The sequence below is a fragment of the Lygodium microphyllum genome, chromosome 28, assembly GCF_053477565.2.
Source record: "Lygodium microphyllum isolate KBCC chromosome 28, Lygodium_microphyllum_v1.1.10, whole genome shotgun sequence".
NCBI classification, from domain to species: domain Eukaryota; kingdom Viridiplantae; phylum Streptophyta; class Polypodiopsida; order Schizaeales; family Lygodiaceae; genus Lygodium; species Lygodium microphyllum.
The window spans coordinates 91,024,829-91,041,721 of record NC_141162.1 but is presented as its reverse complement, the minus strand read 5'-3'; the positions used below and the strand labels follow the sequence as shown (position 1 = coordinate 91,041,721).

The 16,893-nt window shown below is 42.0% G+C and overlaps 2 pseudogenes; both read right to left on the bottom strand.

Moving 5' to 3' along the window:
* Positions 1 to 847: 847 nt before the first annotated feature.
* LOC148011750 (inositol-phosphate phosphatase pseudogene) lies at positions 848 to 1,254 on the bottom strand (annotated as a pseudogene).
* Positions 1,255 to 9,357: 8,103 nt separating this feature from the next.
* LOC148011749 (inositol-phosphate phosphatase pseudogene) lies at positions 9,358 to 9,764 on the bottom strand (annotated as a pseudogene).
* Positions 9,765 to 16,893: the final 7,129 nt, after the last annotated feature.

Here is a 16,893-nt window from a genome sequence, read left to right as displayed (position 1 = left end):
GGGTATTGGATCTAAAGTTGACCAGACTGGATTTGCCATCATCTATCACAGCTCTGATTTCATAAATTGGTCATTGCAAGACCATTATTTGCATCAAGTAGAAAGCATTGGCATGTGGGAATGCCTGGATTTTTATCCTATCCTAGTTTCGAGTGATTCTACAGGTGTTGATACCTACATTTATGGGGACACTGTGAAATATGTCCTTAAGGCCAGCATGGATAATATCAAGTTAAAGTTCACTATATTCCTTGTCAAATGAGTTACAAGAAGTTCATGTTCAGAATAATCTGAAGTTTCTCATAAACTGTTTACATTCAGGTGTATGATGACAGTTGCAGTATGAAGAAAAACATTCTTCACTTCAGCATGTTCATTCAGTAACTTGGCAGTTGCCTGATCAGCAGAGATTTTCAGAAGAGTAAGATAGCTGAAAGGTTATATGTGCTGGAACCTGCAATACAACTCCGTTTTAGAGTATCAAGTATCCACATCTGGAATTGTATAAGCATAAGAGTAGCTGTTCTTTGATTGCCAGCATGACCTGTTCTTCCAGAAATGATGCATGAATGTATCATAGCATGTATATGTGGAGGATTCAGACATTTCAGTTCAGCCACGCACCCTGTTCTTCAATTCAGCATATATTGCAGTGATCATCTCTTTCGTACATGAAAAGCAGTTATAACAGGCTGTTCATCCTTAAAATTGTTTGGGAAAGACACAAGATTGACAGCTGGTTGTGAGACAATGGCACAGAAAACTCCTGTAATGTAGCCACGAGCAAAGCTAACTGCAAGCTGTGTAGATTTTTGAGCACTCTTCTTTAGGAATAGGCACAACATTCTTATACAGCAGCAAAAAGCTCATCAAGTATTGGATTGTAGACAACTCCCACAATTGGTATTTGCCCAATGGTTAAGCCAATTGATACACAAACAAATGGAAACCTGTGAACAAAATTTGTAGTCCCATCCAAGGGATCAACAATCCACGTTGGTGCATCTGTGAGATCAAAACCCCCAGAAAGAGCTGTTGTCTCTTCTCCTATCAGCTCATGATCAGGGAACTTTCAAAAATTAGTTTTTCACAAGCCTTGTCAGTCTCTGTCACAAGATCAACTTGTCCTTTAAGCTCGATTGTCTTCGCCTCATGAAAGTTGCTCGAGATGATCCGTCCAGCTTGCTTGGCAGCATCGACAGCGACGAGCAAGAACTGCTGAAGGTCGGCAGCAGTGCATTCGCGGACCACCATCGCGTCTCCTCCTCGCACTGAATACCTACAATTGATTACTCCCTGTCGCCATAGTCGAACTCGTTGAGCTCCATGGGTTCATCAGAATTCTGTCGTAGGCATCCCACAGGCGGTGTTCTGTTGAATCCAGTTTTGTCAGCGTCACATGTCGTTTTCATTCTGTGTCAAAATTCTCAGTACACAAAGCCTTCAGCATCATTCTAGCCTTCCAGAATCCAACCATTCTTCCTCTCGTCCTCTGTCATGTAATTTCCTTCCTTTTACTTCACGGAGAGATTCCCCCCCAAAACAGCCTGCTTTTTGCCTTGCTTTTTCCCTCCAAAAGTGGTTTAAAACCCAAAAATAGGTTTCCCCTCTTTATCCTTGAATAACCTCTTACACATTTAACTTTGGCGATAGTCTTCAGTTCTGCCAGTTTGCTCTTTGAGAGGTCCAAATGGGGATCAGTGCATGGTTTTAGATCTGAAGATTCAGCACCAGATTCATGACTCAACAACTTCTTGCTGTCTGATTTAGGACTTGTTTCTTTCTCTTCTTCCCATGCATTGCCACTTCTCTTTACAGTGTCTTTCATTTCTTTCTGTGGGCTAACCTTCAAGGCTCCTTTCACTACTTTTTCTACAGCACCATCCACCTTTGAGCCTTTCTTTTAGGGTATCTTTGGAGTCATCAATTGCCCCATTAACAGACAACTTTGTGATGGGTGATCTATGCACAAACTGCGACTTCGACCTTAAAGATTGAATGGCAAAGTACTCCCTCAGTGCTTCACTAGCGCTTTGCTCGCTTCAGAACTTTTGAGAGACTTCCTTCAACTCTATGTCATGGGAACTTTTGAACTAAGATGATCGCTTCCACAAACCTTCCTTTGATTCCATAATTCCCTGCACTTTTCTTAGAGATCATCATTGAAATTATCAGCTTGATAATGTCCTTTGGCATCAGTTTTTCATATTTTTCTAACACACACACATCATGCATCCAAACAAAATCATACACATGCACTAAGGGAATATATACATTGGATGAAGATTATCGAAATGCATCACACAAACAATGAATCACACGCAGAAAATAACACAAATGCACAACAAAAGAAATGGAGGTGTATACGACTCGGATGCGCAGTAGCACGACATCCACCCCCTCTAAACCTGCGCATCCTCCAGATGTGCCAACTATCCAGGATCATTCAAGTCCACAAACAGGTCGAGTCCATCTTCTGTTTCTAGTAGACCTGTTTCTCCATCAGCTTCATCATCTATATTCTCTGCTTCTTCTGCTTGTCTTTCTTCTACCTGCTCTTCTTCTGTCAACGCTTCAAGTGCATATTCTTCATCTTCTCTTCTCTTGAAAATCTTGACTCGTTTTCCAGCAATGGGCACCCTCAATACTGTTCCATCTAATTCAGCCAACTCATAGGTACCATTGTCAAAACCCTATTTCACCTCATACGGTCCAAACCATCTTTGAACCATTTTTCTCATGCTACTATGCTGATTCTCTAAACTACTGTCGTAGACTAGAACCCAATCTCCTTCTTTTATGGCTCTAAGCCTCAAGCGATGCCTTAAATCAAACATGTCCTTGTTTCTGAGTCGGGCTGCCTTCAAACGATCAACTGCTAGCTGCACATCTTCTGTCCGTCTCTCTAGTTGACGAATCCGAAGAGCTAGAAGCTCTTCCCTTGATAAATTCTCATGCCACGGAAGAACACTCCAAGTGAGAGCACAAATTTCTGTAGGCATGACAGGTTTTTGCCCATACATCAACTCTGCAAACATATATCCAGTAGTCACACTATGGGTAGAGCGATCAGCCCACAACGCAAAAGGTAGTAATCTCAGCCAATCCCCAATCCGACCTCTACAAGCTTTTGCCAATGCTTTAACTATCGGCGGATGTCCTCTTTCACTCTTGCCATTTCCTTCTGGATTATAGGCAGTAGTAAGAGCCAATTTAATCCCAAGCCGTGAGAAAAATTCTCTAGCTTCATCTGCATCTAGCTCTCCACGATCAGCTGTAATCTTGCCTATACATCCATACCTGCAAAATATTTCTTCCAACAAGAATTTACATACTGTAGTGGTGGTCTTTGTCCGCAAAGATCTGCCTTCAACATAGTTTGTAAGATCCTCCCTAGCCAAGACAAGATATCTCATCTGCCAAAGTCCCACTAGCAAAGTAACCAAGTCTACCACCCACTTATAATGCATACATAGTGGATAAGTCGGATGCAACTCATCATGATGTTGCACTAAAGAGTAAAGCTGGCAGTCCCTGCAAGTCTCCACAAAGTGAGAAACATCTTTATACATCCCTTTCCACCAGTATCTTTCTTTGATTTTCTCATAGGTAGCCCACACACCTCTATGTCCAGCCCATGAGCTCTCATGAAACTCTCGCATAATCTGTATCTGCATCGCTATATCACAAACTACTCTCAAGGGCAAGCCTCCTCTCTTCTTTGGATGCTTCCAAAGAAAACCATCTTTCAAGAAATACCCATAAGCCTTCCTTCTGATTTTCTTGAATTCATCATCTGTCCAATCAGCTCTTCGAGTCAATGAACTTAGATACTGTCCAATTTGCAGCCACTCGTCAACATAAAGTTCTTCAATAAAGGCTTCAACAGTAGATACATGACAATCATGAACAAGAACAGAAGCTGCAAGCTCTGTCTCATCATCTTCTGCAAGCATTGACTCCTCATCCTCATATCTCGCTCTAGATAGCATGTCAGCAACTGGATTATCTTTCCCTGCTATGTGTCGAAATTCTGGATTCAATGATTTGATATAGGCAATCCAACGAAGCATCGCTATATCTGGAGTTGAGCAACTAGTAATCATACCAAGCAAAGGCAAACAATCTGTTTCCACAACAACTGAAGCTCCAATAAAATACCCTTTGTCACACTTCAGTGCAGTGACTACTCCCCACAACTCTCTTTTAATCTGCGGATACCTCCTCTGTCGCTCATTAAGAACTTTAGCTCCAAAGCGGATTGCATACCTATTTCCATCAGCATCATCATGTCCCACTGCCCAACCTATGCCAATAGGGCTAGTATCAACTGTCAACATGATCGGCCGTCCACACTGATAATACGCCTTGCGAAGAGTAGGAGCTGACTGCAACAGCTTCTTGAGCTTACGAATGGCTTTCGAATGCTTCTCATCCCAATGAAATTTCTGCCCCTTTCGAAGCAGCTGATAAAGAACATCTGCTATATGAGCAAAATGAGGAATCCAAATCATGTAAAATACACAAGCTCCCACAAATCTCCGCACCTCTGAAGTAGTCGAGCAATACTCTGCAATCCTGTTTATGGCATCCACCTTTGCAGGTGAAGGCTTCCTGCCATAATATCCAACCATATGCCCAACTATGATGACTTCATTAACACCAAAGACAGATTTCAGTCTTGAAAGTGTCAAATTTACCTCCTCTAATCGTGTCAATATTTGCTCACAAGCAACCAAGTGGTCAGCCACAAACTGTCTACATCCACGAAAATCAAGACTTTCATTCTTTTCTTCTTCTGCACAACCCTTAATAGGCACATCATCTAAAAAAGGCATGGTATACCGCGGAATATAGTATCGTAGAACTCTATGCATAGCATTCATCATATGAGCAACTGAGTTTGTGGCACCTTGAGGCAAGGTACACATCCTCACAAGACCAATAGGTGTCCGCATAGTAGTAATATCCCTGCTTTCCAAGGCAAGCTGAAACTGATCATAACCTGAATACAAGTCACCTAGAGAATAGATGGCTCGTCTTGCAAAAGCCTCAGCAAATTCATCCACAACTGGACCTGTTCCCACATTCCTGATTGTCACTTTGTTCACGGGCTGCATATCCTGAATAAATCTCAAAGTACCATTCTTCTTTGGTACAGTAAACCACGTGTTTAAATAGGGTGCAGAAGAGGGTTCCAAAATTCCCATTTTAATCTTCTCATTCAACAACTCTATCAGCTTTGGCAAGTGTGCTTTAGGCACAGGTATAGGACGTATATTCCATGGTACATGAGGAACAGTGAAGATGACCATAGGTGCAACCAATTCGGGACTAATGCAGCCAATTTCATGTGGAAAGAAAGCAAATGCCTTACCATGACGTCCAAGCATCTCTCTAAAACATTCTTTTTCCACTGGAAGCAAGAAATCATCATTTCCAATCTTCAATTCTGCAAGAGTTTCAGCTGTAAATGTATGTCCAATATTTGCAGGATCTCTCAACATAGGCTGCTTCATAGCTTTTTCAATCTGCTCATCACTATCAGGAGGAAGCGGCCCTGCAACTGGCTTAACCTTCTTATCAACTGTTTTATATTTTGTGTCAACCTTGGCATCATTCAAGCACTCTTTTCTTTGCTGCAATTTCTGCAAATTTTCAGCAACTCTCATCTGCATTCAACTCTGTTGGCTGAATGGATTCAGCCCTCGGCTCTATGGACTGCATAGGTGCATCCTGAAATTCTGTATGCAGAAATTTTTCTGTATTCAACTCTATTGGCTGAATGAATTCAGCCCTCTGCAGCTCTGTTAGCTGATCAAGATCAGCCATAAATTCAATTTGCTGAGTTTTCTCAGCCTCTAACTCTGTTTTAAGCATAAAACCAGAAATTTCGTGAAACATATCCAAGGTTTGCACATGTATGATCTTTGAACCCTTACATACATCAGTTTTCAGCATTGCTCCCATCTCAAACAAAGTATCTGCATAAGACATCCCTTCATACAATCCATCTACATGCTCTTCTGTTTGCAAAATACCTGCATTCTTCAACTCTTTCTCCTTACGACCAATGTACTGCCTGGCAGCTCTAGGCAAATCTGAAATTTTCTGATAACTCACTGAACTATCTGAAGAAAAACCAACAAAATTATTGGAGAAAGACTGGCTGCCAGGAGGCGAGATCTCCTCTTTTCTCCGCTCCGTACCACTGGCGTCTCGCAAGACAGCGGTACCTAATGAAAATCCAACTCCTTCGCAGATAGTGGTGCCTCACGCAAGGAGTCCCTGTTTCTCGGATGATTTACCCCAATAGTCATAAACTGAACAGCTCGCATACCATCTTTACTACGTATCCGCGCATAAGCTGACCCGTCATCCATCACTTTTGTTTCCATTCTTGCTTCTGTAATGAAAGGCTGTCCAAGAATAATCAGATAAGAGCATGAATCCTGAACAAATCAATGATAATCCTCTTCAACATTACCAATAGAAATTCTGATACTCGGACAAGCAGCATACATATCACCAGAAGTATTATTGGCGGCTCTCATGTGCCAGCCATGCTCTGCATCCATAGGCCACTTGCCACTCTCATAAACACCTCAAGCAATAAGATTAATCTCAGAACCATGATCGACTAAAGCGACCGATGGAATTTGTTTCTCTCCAATCCTTACCACTGTTTCAGTGGTTGCTCTAGCCCAATGACTTCGTGAAAAATGGCTGCGAGGAATGAGAATATGGGGTATCATCATCTTCATACTGCATAGGCTAAACTATTTTCTCTAATTGCGGATTAACAGAAGCATTCTCAACGATCATTGCATCATCATGCTCTTTCCCAAGAGCTCCATGCCACAATCCCTATAAAGCTGGTCCTTCCATCGCATGTCGTTTCCTCCGCAAAAGATCCTACATCTGATCATGTATTTCTCTTCTAGCAATCTCAAGAGCTTCTCCAACAGTAAAAGTGACTTCAATATTCAAAATTCTTTCATGAAAAATCTTACTCATATCCGTCTGCATATCAAGGTCTGACAAGAGCTTGAATCCTGGCTCTTTTCTTGGTTGCCTCTTTTCTTTCATCTGCTTGTCTCCCATAGGTTGTTCAGGACCTGATTGAGCTGGAGAACTTGACATAGGTGGAGCTGTAACAGGTGGTGATACAAAGTCACCCCCTCTAGTCTTTTTGGAGGTGCTGCGACCCTCCTCATCTCTTCTTCTCTTTTCCTCAACCATGGCATCTAAACCCTGTGTTTTAGCCATATAAGCAAAAATAGAATACCTGTCAATAGGATAATCCCATCCTGTTTCTCCTCAGATGCTGGAGCCCATACAAGTCATAGTAGATGCCTGCACTTTCCCTCTTCTCGCTATCTCCAAGGCAGAGGACCATAAAGTAGAGTCTCCATCAGATTTCTGCTCAAGCTGGACTCCATAAGCTGAAGCATCGCCTCTAACACTCACATAAGCTGATCGCGCAACCATATCATCAACAAGCTTCTTCATGCTTCCCTTACCGAAGTTCGTGTCAAGAGGAGCGCCAGTCTCTGTCAGCCATATCTTCCCATCTTGTCCCTAGAACACTACATTCTTCTTACGTGCTTCCTGAAAAGCATCACAATCTCTGCAGTGTTGGTGCTCTGTACTATCGCACCAAATACATCGTCTCCCTTTTCTTTGACCACCTGGAAAAGCAGTCGCTGGAGCAAGTGCTACAGCAGGTACTGACATAAGTTGCTCCTTTAACTTACCAACTTCAGCTTTGACTGTTTCAATCGTCAAATCTACCAAGCCTTTAATAACATCATCTACAGATAAGGGCACTGGAGCAGCAAGAACTGGTGGATTCACAACAGGAGGAGTAGGCTTAGGCAAAGCAGTTGCAGCAAGGGTAGAAGAAGAAGTCTCCAAGGATTTTTCAGGAACTGATCATGTATTACGATGCAATCGTACTCTCTTGCGCTGCTTCTTAACAAGAGCATTCACAGCATCAATGACATGTCTCCACTCGGTCTTTAAACCTGAATCAGTAGCTTGATCTTCCAAAAGATCATCCAACTTTTCCTGTAAATCAGCATCTGCAGCTTGTAAAAATAACTCCACTTTCTGCATCTCCAAAGCTTGCTGCTCAGTCCCATCCAACTGATCATAGCGGCTCTCAAACTCTCGCAGAAGAGCGGTAACAGAAAGTCCCTTATTAGGCATAGAAACCCATGCTAAGAAATTCCTGCGATTCATAAGACCTGTATCCTCCAGGAAATATCCATCTTTTAATGCCTTCTTAAATTCTGCCCAACCTGCATGTGTTTCTTGAATTTCTGAAATTCGGACTTCAAGAGCGCGCACCACGATCCGCAAGAAGTAGCGGCTCCAAACATCTTGAGAAACCCCAAAAAACTTCATCTTTTCTTCATACAAATACAGGTAAGTTGACACTTGCTGGCCATTAAACTGCTTCATCTCCTGTTGGACAGCTTTCAAGGCATCCATAGCATCACTGTCACGTTTCGCGTGAGCTTGCTGCTGCATATAAATGGTAAATGACTGAAACAGGTTCTTCATGACATTATCATCTGTCATCTCTTCTTCCGAGTCTCCCATCTTGCTGAAAAGTGACGCAGCACTTTCACGTCGGGTTCACCAGAAATGTCGTAGAGTTCACGCAAGGGCTGCAGAACACGGGGTTCAAGGTACAGCAATGGAAGAGACTAACAAGAAGAACTCAAAAATTTGATGCCAAAGTTCACTATATTCCTTGTCAAATGAGTTACAAGAAGTTCATGTTCAGAATAATCTGAAGTTTCTCATAAACTGTTTACATTCAGGTGTATGATGACAGTTGCAGTATGAAGAAAAACATTCTTCACTTCAGCATGTTCATTCAGTAACTTGGCAGTTGCTTGATCAGCAGAGATTTTCAGAAGAGTAAGATAGTTGAAAGGTTATATGTGCTGGAACCTGCAATACAACTCCGTTTTAGAGTATCAAGTATCCACATCTGGAATTGTATAAGCATAAGAGTAGCTGTTCTTTGATTGCCAGCATGACCTGTTCTTCCAGAAATGATGCATGAATGTATCATAGCATGTATATGTGGAGGATTCAGACATTTCAGTTCAGCCACGCACCCTGTTCTTCAATTCAGCATATATTGCAGTGATCATCTCTTTCGTACATGAAAAGCAGTTATAACAGGCTGTTCATCCTTAAAATTGTTTGGGAAAGACACAAGATTGACAGCTGGTTGTGAGACAATGGCACAGAAAACTCCTGTAATGTAGCCACGAGCAAAGCTAACTGCAAGCTGTGTAGATTTTTGAGCACTCTTCTTTAGGAATAGGCACAACATTCTTATACAGCAGCAAAAAGCTCATCAAGTATTGGATTGTAGACAACTCCCACAATTGGTATTTGCCCAATGGTTAAGCCAATTGATACACAAACAAATGGAAACCTGTGAACAAAATTTGTAGTCCCATCCAAGGGATCAACAATCCACGTTGGTGCATCTGTGAGATCAAAACCCCCAGAAAGAGCTGTTGTCTCTTCTCCTATCAGCTCATGATCAGGGAACTTTCAAAAATTAGTTTTTCACAAGCCTTGTCAGTCTCTGTCACAAGATCAACTTGTCCTTTAAGCTCGATTGTCTTCGCCTCATGAAAGTTGCTCGAGATGATCCGTCCAGCTTGCTTGGCAGCATCGACAGCGACGAGCAAGAACTGCTGAAGGTCGGCGGCAGTGCATTCGCGGACCACCATTGCGTCTCCTCCTCGCACTGAATACCTACAATTGATTACTCCCTGTCGCCATAGTCGAACTCGTTGAGCTCCATGGGCTCATCAGAATTCTGTCGTAGGCATCCCACAGGCGGTGTTCTGTTGAATCCAGTTTTGTCGGCGTCACATGTCGTTTTCATTCTGTGTCAAAATTCTCAGTACACAAAGCCTTCAGCATCATTCTAGCCTTCTAGAATCCAACTATTCTTCCTCTCGTCCTCTGTCATGTAATTTCCTTCCTTTTAATTCACGGAGAGATTCCCCCCCAAAACAGCCTGCTTTTTGCCTTGCTTTTTCCCTCCAAAAGTGGTTTAAAACCCAAAAATAGGTTTCCCCTCTTCATCCTTAAATAACCTCTTACACATTTAGCTTTGGCGATAGTCTTCAGTTCTGCCAGTTTGCTCTTTGAGAGGTCCAAATGGGGACTAGTGCATGGTTTTAGATCTGAAGATTCAGCACCAGATTCATGACTCAACAACTTCTTGCTATCTGATTTAGGACTTGTTTCTTTCTCTTCTTCCCATGCATTGCCACTTCTCTTTACAGTGTCTTTCATTTCTTTCTGTGGGCTAACCTTCAAGGCTCCTTTCACTACTTTTTCTACAGCACCATCCACCTTTGAGCCTTTCTTTTAGGGTATCTTTGGAGTCATCAATTGCCCCATTAACAGACAACTTTGTGATGGGTGATCTATGCACAAACTGCGACTTCGACCTTAAAGATTGAATGGCAAAGTACTCCCTCAGTGCTTCACTAGCGCTTTGCTCGCTTCAGAACTTTTGAGAGACTTCCTTCAACTCTATGTCATGGGAACTTTTGAACTAAGATGATCGCTTCCACAAACCTTCCTTTGATTCCATAATTCCCTGCACTTTTCTTAGAGATCATCATTGAAATTATCAGCTTGATAATGTCCTTTGGCATCAGTTTTTCATATTTTTCTAACACACACACATCATGCATCCAAACAAAATCATACACATGCACTAAGGGAATATATACATTGGATGCAGATTATCGAAATGCATCACACAAACAATGAATCACACGCAGAAAATAACACAAATGCACAACAAAAGAAATGGAGGTGTATACGACTCGGATGCGCAGCAGCACGACAGCGTAAGCAATGATGAATTGGTTGCATAGATTCTATACAGGCTGGCAGAGCAACTCAGAGGAGGTTGGAGGACTGGACAGACAAGAGCTTTTAGTTATGAGAGGGCAAGTGTTATGACTAAATGCCCTAGAATAGTGCAATGTTGTGCTTGAAGAGGACCATCCGGTAGTCATGCAAAGAGACCAAGGGCTTCATCTCTACAAGGAATGTTCAGCCTAAACCTTCGAAGGGAGGTGATGGGAGCAGTCAGGGTGGGATGAGGAAATTGCTACACAAGGTGCTGCAGAACAGGTTTTTGCATATGAGCTCAATAGTGATGAAAGGGGATACAAAAGAGGATGATTGTCAGTTATGCATCATCTAACAGCTTTAGGAGGGTCAAGATCATCTTAGACTTTTCCCAATAGATTTAGAATTCTGGAAAACGCAGCCATGGTAATAAATAACAACCACCCAAGTTATGAAGTGATGCAACTGAGTGTTTAACGCTCAGAGCATTGAGCTTAAGACACATCGACATGGAATTTGATGTTCTTCTGTCTTAGGAATGCAGAGAGGAATGGGAGTGGCTTTTGTTTATTCACGACTCACTGGATCAGAAGAGGCAGAAGACCTGCAGTGACCGAATCTCTTGAGCCTTCGCATTATGTGCATGGCAGCTGATTAGGGGCGCGTCCATGCCCTACTATAGTTATGAACGTAATAAGACAACTATTATGCAGAGAACGGGAGCTTTAGTGGCAACAAGCTCTTTGAGAGCAATCATGTGTGTGCACACGAGTAAGGTGTTGAAGTAGGCGGTAGAAGGAAACAACAATCTTTGTGTTGAAGTGAAAATACTCATTTTGCAGAAAGTTTTTTTGGTCAGTTGTATATTGTCTACTGCATGCCTATTGTATGTCTACTGAGAGAAATTGCTGAAACAAATGTAGAAGCAGGGAAGGTTCTCAGGGATGTAGTAGTCAGAATGCAGAATTACATGGCTGGTTAGGTGGGGAATGTTTAAACATACCAGACTAAAATTACAGTGTCTTGCAGAAAAGATGACACTACATATGCAGGAAACTCTACCAAGAAGGAAAACTCTCTTATGCATTGCAATCTGCGGACTGCATGGTTCAGGAAGGGCATAATGTCTCTTCTAGCATTGCATTTTGCCTTATACAGGGTTGTATAGAAAAGAAAGACCTGCTTACAGTTTGTTGGATGGAGGTGCTCTTGTTGACATGTATGCTAGATGTGGGAGCCTAGAGAACGGATAGATTGTCCCGCATAACCTGATCTTGCTTGATTGATCTTCTATCCTGGAATTAGTCAAGGACCTCTGTGGTTGCGACTTTGCTTTCAAAACCCTTCGACATCTTTGGTGAACCCGACGTGAAAGCCTCGCTTAAATTTCAGGATGGGAAATACTTCAGCATCAGTTTCAGCCTCTTCGACGATTCCTGCTTTGTCCTCTACTTCAGCTCCATCATTGACTGCTGCTTCAAGTTCTTCAACAGATGATTTAAAGCAGATTTTACAGAATATGTCTATGTATATGCAGCCTCAAAATTAGCAGACACAATTGTATATGCAGCAGCAACAGTAATTGCACTTTAGCTCATTTGAGTCTTTTTTTTGCCAACATAAGCAGCAAAGATCTATTTACTGACCTCATATTACAATTGTCTCAGCAAAGGCAACTATATTTGGAGTAGGAGAATGCAATCAGCACGACTAAGGCGATTGAAGCAGTTGAGAATGAGAAGAAGCTAGAGATCAAGATGGGATTTTGGAGTACCAACTGGACTTATGAGTAAGTATTTCCTTCGTCTTGTCACACCCGCCTTGAGGGCAAAAAGGACTGATCTTTTTATTCAAAATACGCATTGGCAAGATTTTAAGAAGGCCTTGAAAGAAGAGTATTTCCTTGAGGACTTTGGGATGGCTACATGGTAGTCATTCTGAGAGTGGGTCTACATGCCAAACAAAGGTCTAGCTGCTTCAGAGTTGATACGAGAATTTGAAGAGAGGTATAGTCAGCTCGATGCCATTGAACAAAGAGCATTGGATGTTGAAAAAGTTGAGATTTTCTTGCAAGTTGCAGATCCTGCTCTTCACGAAGAATTAGGAGAGCTTCTTGAGGATCACACGAAGCCTATGGGTCTTAAAACGGATTGGCAAGATGCCCAGAATGCAGTTTCGACTTTGACCAAGAGGAGGATATGGAAGACCCGCCTACAGAATGGATCTATGACACCGACGCCGTCTTTTTCTCCTATGCTTGCTTCTATCCCTGTTATTTCTTCTCTTCCTCAGCTAGTTTCTTGGCCTATGCCTGTGCCTACCGTTTCTACTCCTCCTATTTCTCCTATTCCAAGGCCGATGCCAGCTCCTTCTGCTCCAAAACCATCCGCTCCGACGGTGCCTTCCTTTCTTGATGATATAATCAAAGGCATAACGGATTCGACACTGGAGTCAGTTAAAGTAGAATTGGTGGGAAAATTGAAAGAGCAGTTTGCTTCAACTGCGCCTACTATTTCTTCTAGTGCTCCTACTGCACCTAGGAGTGCTCCTAGTGCACCTAGTAGAGATCGAAGATGTATTTGGTGTGATAGTACGGACCATCAGCATTGCACGGATTGTGAATCTTTTCAGGATGCAAGGAGGAAGAATTTGGTATTTTGGGGACAAGATGGTAAGATCTGGTTGACTGAAACAGGAGCTCCGCTTGCTACCAATTTTGGGAAAGGCGGAATGAAGAAATTAGTGGATGACATGGCTGCGTGTACTTCTTATGTGGCAGCTAGAAGAGATGCTTCTGCATATGGAGTTTAGATTGAGAAAGGATTAGAGAATCAGTCAGCATTATGTACTTATGCTATGGAGATGGCAAACAAGGGAAAAATTCAGCAGACTGTTTTGACTAGTGCAGGTTCTAGCATCAGATCTGAGACAGGTTGGGATTCACCTGTTGACAGGTACACTATTTATACCTACTTGGCTAAGTCTCAGGGAGCAGATGTACTTGTTGAGGAGAAGCGTAAGAGGGATGAAGAAAATCCAAATACAGCTAAAAATACTAGAGGGGGTGAGTTTGTTACTCCACCTACTGTAGGACCGTCTTTGAGACCAGGGCCAGAACGACAGATGGAAGATGCTCAGAAGAAAGAAAAGATGTAAGAGCCTAGAGAAAGAAAGCAACCAGGGTTTAGATTGATGTCCGATATTGAGACATCATGAAGAAAATCTTTAATGACAAGATACTTGGCAGTGAGGTGACTTTTACTATTTCTGAGGTTTTGGGCATCTCGAAAAGAGAGTTTCAAGATCAGTTCCAAGAGGTCCTGAAGAGGAAAAGACATGCATTGCCTACTACTGATACACAGGGAGTTTTGATTGGGGAGTTGGATGAGGATGAGGATGAGGTTATGGTTGAGAATGCTTCTGTTTTTCCACAGATAGAGAAGAGGATTCAGCCTATGCATTATGCTGAAACTGATGAGCCTGTCTTGATACCGCGTAGTCACTTTTCGCGGAGTCATTGGGCTAGGGCAACTACAGAAACGATGGTAAAAATTGGAGAGAAATAGGTGCCTTATGTTGCTTTGGTAGATCATGGTTCAGAAATTAATCTCATAGTTCGTGGAGTTTATGAAAGTAATTGATGGCCTATGGATGTAGAGCATGGGTGGCGTATGAGAGCCGCCAACAACACTGCAGGTATTTTGTATGCTGCATGTCCCAGTGTCAGGGTTTCTATTGGAGATGTAGAGGAGGATTTCCATTTGTTTGTGCAGGATTCATGCTCTTATCCCATAATTCTTGGACAGCCATTCATCAAAGAGATGCGCATGGAAACAAAGGTAATGGATGATGGATCTCCTTATGGACGGATTCACAGTAAAGATGGCATGAGAGGAGTTCAGTTTATGACTGTGTGTGTGAACCATGTTACAAACAGAGATACACTTAGAGATGCACCTTTGCCCACTGTGAGGGATTCGGGTTTTCATTAGGTACCGCTATTTCACGAGACGACAGTGGTATAGAGCAGAGGAGATTGGAGTTCTCGCCTCCTGGCAGCAGTGTTTTCTCCTCTAGTTTTGTTGGAATTTCAGCAAACAGTTCGATGAGTTATCAGAAGACTTCTAAGTTGGCTAGAGCTGCCATGCAGTACATATACAGGAAGGAGAAAAATTTGAAAAATGCAAGTATTTTAGAGGATGATGAGCATATAGATGCGATGCGATGTATGATAGTATGATTTGTGCAGATACGATGACAGAGATGGAAAATATGCTGAAAACTGATATGCAAAGTTGTCACAGTAATGTATTAGTGCAATCCCTCGACATGTTTCATGAAATTGCAGATTTAGTGTCACAGATAGAGTCAGAGGCTGAGGTGACTCAACAAAAAGTGTTGAGTGCTGAAGAAATTCAGCAAACAGAGTTTCCGGCTGATTATGATCAGCTTACAGAGACATAAAGGGCTGAAAACTTTCAGCAAACAGATTTTGCTGCTGAAATATTTCAGCATCCAGAGTTTAGGGCTGTTCCTATGCAGTCCATAGAGCAGAGGGCTGAGGATATTCAGCCCCCACCAGAGTGCAGAATTGCTGATTTACAGCAAGATTTGAGTAATGCAGAGGATCATAATGAAGCCAGGGTTGACAGGAAATACAAGATTGTGAATAAGAAGGTGGATGCTATAGGCAAGATTACAGAGTATTGTTCTACCACTTCAGAGGTACAGAGATTCATTAGAGCTTGTGTGTTTTACATGATTTGGATACCCCATTTTGCACACATAGCAGATTGTTTATATGAGCTGTTTCGAAAGGGGCAAAAAGTTTTTTGGGATGAGAGCCACACTAGAGCCATGCAAAAATTGAGAAAGTTTTTGCAAATTCTTTGGAAGATGGTGAAAAGATGGTTTGGACCGTATATAGACATGTCTTTGATAATGCAACATATGAGCTGACAGAATTGGATGGGACAGTGCTTAGAGTGCCTATTGCAGGAAAAAGAATCAAGCTTTTCAAGAAAAGAGATGATGAGAATTTTGCATTGGAAGAATTTGCAAGAAAAGAGCAACGAGAAGAAACTCCAGTAGAAGAGACAGTTAGTATGACAGATAATCTTGCTGATAACCCAGAAATACACAATGAAGAGATTGATCTATTCATGGATCTTGATGATAATGATCATGGGTAGTTGGCCCATCTGGAGGATGCGTAGGATTAGAGGGGGTGGATGTCATACTACTGCACATCTGAGGTGTGGAATCCACCAAAAAGTTGTGTGTGTGACATTTGTTACTTTGTACATACTTAGTCGTTGTGTTTACATTTTTTTTCTGCGTGCGAGTATAGTGGAGAGAAGTTTGGAAGCATAGTGATGGGTATGTATGGGAAGTTTGGAAATATTATGGATGTAGAGATCGTGTTTTGTGAACATGCTGAGCACAATGTTGTATCATGGACTTTATAAAAAGTCTGAGTCTTTATGGCGAGAATGCTATAGTTGAACAAGTTCAGGAACTTTTGGGGATTGTAGAAGGTCATGCTGGTTTAGATCTTCAGCTTACAGCATTTAATTCAGATCATATTGATAGGATCTTATCATGCTTTGATATTGCTCTGCATAAGATGATACGATTGATTACAATGAGCTTGGGTCGGAGCTGATGGGTTATGGAGGCTGGGTATTGGATCTAAAGTTGACCAGACTGGCATTGCCATCATCTATTACAGCTCTGATTTCATAAATTGGTCATTGCAAGACCATTATCTACATCAAGTAGAAAGCATTGGCATGTGGGAATGCCTGGATTTTTATCCTATCCTAGTTTTGGGTGATTCTATAGGTGTTGATACCTCCATTTATGGGGACACTGTGAAATATGTCCTTAAGGCCAGCAACATAATATCAAGTTGGATTTCTATGTGATTGGGACTTATAATCATGAAAATCACACATTTACTCCGGATGATTCAACTTAAGA